This window comes from Pristis pectinata, chromosome 32, assembly GCF_009764475.1.
Source record: "Pristis pectinata isolate sPriPec2 chromosome 32, sPriPec2.1.pri, whole genome shotgun sequence".
NCBI classification, from domain to species: domain Eukaryota; kingdom Metazoa; phylum Chordata; class Chondrichthyes; order Rhinopristiformes; family Pristidae; genus Pristis; species Pristis pectinata.
Window position 1 is genome coordinate 14,675,958 of NC_067436.1, and position 6,512 is coordinate 14,682,469.

Genomic DNA, 6,512 nt, shown 5'->3' on the forward strand with positions numbered 1-6,512 from the left:
TATAAAATACCTTAGGTTAGGAGGCTGAAGAAGAGCAGAAGAGTTATCTCCAATGCCCTGGTGAGTACACATTCCTCCCACTACATTTAGTCAGGGACATAAAGAGATACAACATGAAAACAGGCTCTGGCCCAGAGTCTACACCTACCACCGAGCACAATACTACAGCAATCACTTTTCTTTTATTCTCTCCACTTTTTCATCAGTTTTCCCCTAGATTCTACCACACCGGGGGGGGGGTGGGGCAATTTACAGCGGCCACTTAACCGACCAACATGTGGGAGGAAACCCGAGCATCCGGGGGAAATCCACTCAGTCAGAGAGGACGTGCAAACTCCACACAGGCAGCACCCGAGGTCAGGATCGAACCGGGGTCTCTGGAGCCGCTCAAGTTTTTGTTTTGCAGATTATTTTTTTAACCCTCATAATTGTCGGTGGCAACTTGATGTGCATAAACTTGTTGCCCCTTCCTCCGCGGTAGCTCTGATGACTTCGTTACGTCTAAAGAACTTTGGGCGGTCCTGAAAAGGATGTGAAAGGTGCTGCAGAAATTCAAATGTATCTTTTTCTTTGTCACAGAAGGAGATCACTACTGTGGCTGTTGGGACCGTGGCCAAATCTGCTGTAACTCTGAGTAATGTGCAGGGACATTGACACGCACATTTTCTTATCCAAGATTTACTTTGGACCAACGCCACCATTAGCTGACTTTTGCACACATGATTATTGACTTTCTGTTCTTATGCATTGCCCAAAACACACCAGTGGTTTGAATGCAAAATTTATTTTGGCATCACTCCGTCAAAGTGTGTATAAAATCTGTGCATAAACTAATAAAATATTGAGTTCAACTAAATAGTTTGTCGCTAACAAGTCTTATGTAAACTCGCGCGGCTTTCGGGGATCGTGCATGCGTTCTTTATTCCTGCCTAATTTACAACTGTGTGTCAGGGCTTGGGAACGAACCTGAGGAATTCTGAGTAGATATTTAAGTCGCCTTTGCAATCTTAGCCCGGAGCACTTCTTAGACAGCTTTGCGTGCGGACAGGTTATCTTTCTTAATCTCTTCCCTAGGATAAGTCAGGTATCTGAAAGTGGAACTGCTGCTGATTTATGGTCTATTTACTACGGATTCAATATGTGCACGGCCGCACAACTACCGTCTCATTAACTACAAAGGGTCAACGCAAGAGCATCGAAATCTCCTAAGCAATTTAACGCAGAGGGAGAGAGCTCCCATTGCCTGCAGACCTAATGGGTTCTAATGAATACTGGCAGAACAGAAATCACACGAGTAACATTTCAATAGCTCGAATTTCACAATTGCGGGACAGCTTTTAATCAGGAATAAGTAGATCTGAGTATCTTTGGTGGGGATCGAGTCATGAATTGGTCATTAAGAAATCATTTAAAATATTTAATGTTTGTTGCCATCATTTTTATTTTAGACCGGTGAGTTTGTAATGAGTCTGTTCACCGTTCATGAAATGATCTGTGATGGCAAATCCTGCTTTCAGTTCCATTATGAGAGGGACAACGCCAGTTTTTAATTGCCTGTCCTTAATTATCCCTCGAGCGGCTCGTTGGACCATGTCCTGGGGTTATTAAGAGTCGACCACATGGGTGTTTCGAGCAACAAACAAGATGCTGGAGGAACTCAATGGGTCAGGCAGCATCTGCGGAGGGAAATGGACGGTCGATGGGGGTCTCCCGAAATGTCGACCGTCTATTTCCCTCCATAGATGCTGCTCGACTCGCTGAGTCCTCCAACATGTTGTGCGTTGTTCCAGATTATAGCATCTGCTGTCTCTTGTGTCTCCCATATTTGACGTTTGGGCCTGAACTCTGCGTGTAGGCTAAACCAGCACTGCGGATTTCCCTCCTCGAAAAACGTTAGGAAACCAGCTGGCTTTTTACAAATCATCCGGTAGTTTCACGGTCACCATCAATAACACTGATTTTTTTTAAAATCCAGATTTATTTAATGACTCTGAATTTAATTCTCCCAGTTGCAATGCTGGGATTTGAACTCGTGTGCGAATTCTAGATTGGGAGGTTACTCGTTCATATTTCTGCATTAGGGCGTACTAATTTGCTGCATTACTTGGTGTATTCCTACCCCCAGTCTCTCGGCACAATGCGGGATTGAGTTGATCGCTACTGCGAAGACGTTCCGTGCATTCTTCGCAGAGATTCTTTAACCCGCTTGACGGGAAGGAAGGACCTGTCTCTTCAAAAAAAAATCACCCTAATTTCCTCCCCCCAGAGTCAATCATATTGTGGTAGCATGCTGATTTCCAGAGGGAAAAGATCGCCGGATCCTATTGCCAGCCAGCGAGGTAAATTACAGAGTGGCAGGGGTGATTATACAGTAAGGGACTGACTGCTTCAAATGAAGGACCCCGAGAACCATTAATCAGAGATCCAGCACTTTTTTTTAATCGCTGAAGGGACCATGTCGTGCGAGCCTCTGTCGCAATCACTTTTGCACTTCCGTCAGTTCAGACTGTGAAGCTGGTAGCTGCTGCGAAAAAAAATCACAAGTATTTGGGCGGAGGAGCATTAGGAAATCCTAGTTTAACCACTCCTTCCAGACATATACATTATTCATTAGGTTGGGTGTCTTTGGCTCGTTTCCAGCTGGTTTTAATCTGACTGCTCAGCCATGTGGGGGAGTGCAGAATCCTTGCAGGGAACAGCCCTCCCCAGTCAGGGTCCACTGCTTTCGGAAGCAGGGGGTGTTGAGGAAAAGCTGGGTAGCTAGATTTTTTTTAAATATACAGGCGCAGGATGACGGGGCTCTCCACCCCCAACGAAATGTACGGTGTGGCAGCAAGATCCCGCAACTGTTGGGATATTTTAAATGGTCAGCGGTATCTGGGCAGCCCAGGTGCTGCGATTAAAGACAATTTCTGATTTTTAATCAACATTCTGAAGTTTTTAAATTGCTAAACTAAGCCGTGATGTAATTCAAGAAGGAGAATTTACTAGTGTGTTTTCAGGCAGGTGAGGGCTCCATTCATGAGTTTTAAACTTACCCTTTTCCCCACCCCGGCTGACATCATCATTGTGTTTACATATTTACATAAGTAATGGACGTGGGCATCCTGTGCAGCAGGGAGAAGTGGACACAGCCTGGTCCATCACAGGCACAGCCCTCCCCACCACTGACAGCATCTACAGGAGGTGCTACCTCAGGAAGGTGGCATCTATCATCAAGGATCCCCACCATCCAGGCCATGCCCTCTTCTCACTGCTACCACCGGGCAGAAGGTACAGAAGCCTGAAGCCCCACACCACCAGCTTCAGGAATAGCTACTTTCCTACAACCATCAGGTTCTTGAACCAACCTGCACAACCCTAACCCTACCTCAGCAACAGAAACTACGGACCACCTTTTGCATTGCCATGGACTTGTCTCTGTGTCATTTTTTGCACTAAGATCTTGTCTATTTTCACCTGCTTGCATAATTTATATATAATTTATATTCTGTGTGTTGCTTGTACCCACGTGCCTGTGATGCTGCTCCAAGCAGGTTGTCCATTGTACCTGTACCTCGCCGTACTTGTGCACATGCAATGAACTCAACTTGACCGGGCACTTGTCGTCCATCCCTTATTGCCCCTCAACTAAGCAAGCAGGTTGGAGGCCACCATCTTTGTGGATCTGGAGTCGCATCGAGGCCAGAACGAGTAAGGAAAGACTTCCCATCGTGATGGACCTTAGTGAACCAGATGAGGTTTTACAACTATTACAGTTGCCATCATGAAGACAAGATTTTAAAGAAAGAAAAACACATTTCTGGAATATAAACTTCCTCAGATACCATGGTGAGAAGTGAAATGTCTCTGTAACACTGACCAAGAATTTCAGCTGTAAGTTTAGGAACATAACCACTACACTGCATTCCCCTCTCTGTCCAGTTATTGACATCAGCCTGAAGTGTTTGAATGTGCGGTTGGTGTAGAAATAAATAATAGCATCAAAAGCATTCACGCTCATTGGAAATGTCAAACACAGCTTGAGTAGATTCCCTGCATTTATGTGTTAGTGTGACTCTGGCAAAACCACATTTATTGACCAAGTCTAATGAACCTGATGTCAGGTCAAGCCAGTCTAGGGGCTGGCGGTATTATTGCGACTTGGGGAATCTAAGGTCCAATGTCCCTTCCCCTGCCCCCAGTGTTAGTTGAATCCATTGTTAGTTGGATTGCCTTGAATTGTTGGTGATTCTTTAGGCAGAGCGATCTGCCAAATGTCTCACTTGGGTATGGTTGTCAATTCAGTTACCACCAACGCAATTATGGTGGTACCAAATAATAGACAGAGGAAGAACGGCACAGAGAGGAGTTGAAACCTCGATAGACCAGCCATGATCATATTGAATAGTGGAACAGTTTTGAAGAGCCAGGTGGCTTGTTTCTGCTCCTGTTTTCTTGTGTTCTTGTTGTAATCATACAGCATGGAATGGGCCTTTCAGCCCACCACTTCTTCACCAGCCATCAAGTGCCCAATGGCCCTGACCATAAACATTTTATTCTCCCCACATTTCTCTCAACCCACCCCAGATTTGGCCACTCACCTACACATAAGGTTCAATTTACCCACCAACCTCTGGAGCAGCCAGTGGAAACCCACCTGGTCACAGGGAGAACATGCAGAAGCCAGAGACAGTACCCAAGGTCAGGATCAAACCCAGGCCACTGGAGCTGTGAGGCAGTTGTTCTATTAGCTCTACCATTGTGCCACCCTTGTGTTCTATCTTTTTTAGCAATATGTCTGTGTGAGCGATCTTGTTTCCAGCACTGCTGGTGTTGCAAAATCTGGCTGGAGGCATTTCTGGAGACCTGATTACGTGACGCTGGATCACAACGTGTCTGCTGCCTGCTAAGCTATGTCACACTGGATTGCACAATACCTGATCATGACAAATCTGATTGCAAGGTACTTGCCTGTGATATGGCCATTCGCCAAATGCCTAGCTCTGGCACTGCTGTCAGCTGCATTTGAATTTGCAAAGGTTAACATCCCTTGTAATTCGCTTGATGTTTCTCTCCAGCTGCTGTTGTGAGAGGACATGAAGGTCTCCTGGTGCGTGTAAGCATTTGAAACCAAGAGAAAGAGCTGAGGATTGGGATTGTCTCCATTGCCCTTGCAAATAGCCAGCAGCATCTCACATGGCTGAATAGCCATCCTTTGGTATTGGTTTATTATTGTTGCATGCACTGAGATATAGTTAAAAGCTTTTGTTTGCATGCCATCCAGTCAGATCATGCCATACATAATTACATTGAGGCGGTAAAAAGAAAACAGAATGCAGAATATAGCATTGCAGTTATGGAGAAAGTACAGTGCAGGTAGACAAATAAAGTGCAAGGGTCACGACGAGGTTGATTGTGAGATCAAGAGTTCAGCATTAGTGTATAAGATGTCTGTTCAAGAGTCTGGTCACAGCAGGATTGAAGCTGTCCTTGACCCTGGTGGTGCACGTTCTCATGCATTTGAATCTTCTGCCTGTCAGGAGAGGGGAGAAGGGAGAATGACCGGGGTAGGAGGAGTCCTTGATTAGGTTGGCTGCTTTCCCTTTTGTCTGCACAGACCGACCACAATCAGATAAAGAAATTGCATAAAGGGAAGTGAACTGGGTTTTTGGAACATTGTTCATTGTTGCTCCAAATTAAGCTCCGTACCAAGGTTTCTAAACCATTCCCTGGGCTTTGTCTCATTAACAGCATACTTCTGTAACAAAGGGGACACAAGAGACTGCAGATGCTGGAATCTGGAGCAAAAACCAAGCTGCTGGAGGAACTCAGCAGATCAGGAAGCTTCTGTGGAGAGAAATGGCAGTCGATGTCTCGGGTCGAAATCCTGCATCAGTCCAGGTGAAGGGTCTCGACCTGAAACGTCAACTGTCCATTTCCCTCCACAGATGCTGCCCGACCCGCTGAGTTCCTCCAACTGCTTATTTTTTACTTTTGTTACAATTCAGGTGGAGGTTGTCTCACCAGGTATTTTTGTATCCTCTGCATCCTTTTATATTTCTCCTTCTATTTCAAGTGATGTTATAGACTCTCAAGACATTTGTAGTCAGGCAACTCATGATCTATAAGTTTCTGTTCGAGGATCCTTCATCAATCCAGAATCCTGGTCCCCACATTCCTCACTTACGATTTATGTGGTGCTATTTCCAGTTTTCTTCAGTAAAGCATATCTTCACTTCCACCGTTCAGCCATTTTCTGGCTATCTACTCACTTTTCTGCCTCTTCCAACCCCATTCCAGATCCCGAGAAACAAAGGACTGCAGATGCTGGAATCTGGATGAAAAACACAATGATGCTGGAGGAACTCAGCAGGCCAGGCAGCATCTGTGGAGAAGAGCAGGCGGTCAACGTTTCGGGTCAGAACTATTCTCCACGTATGCTGCCTGGCCTGCTGATTCCTCCAGCATCGTCGTGTTTTTCACCCACTCCAGATCTCTCCTGATAAAACACAGTCATCTTCCTAATCTCC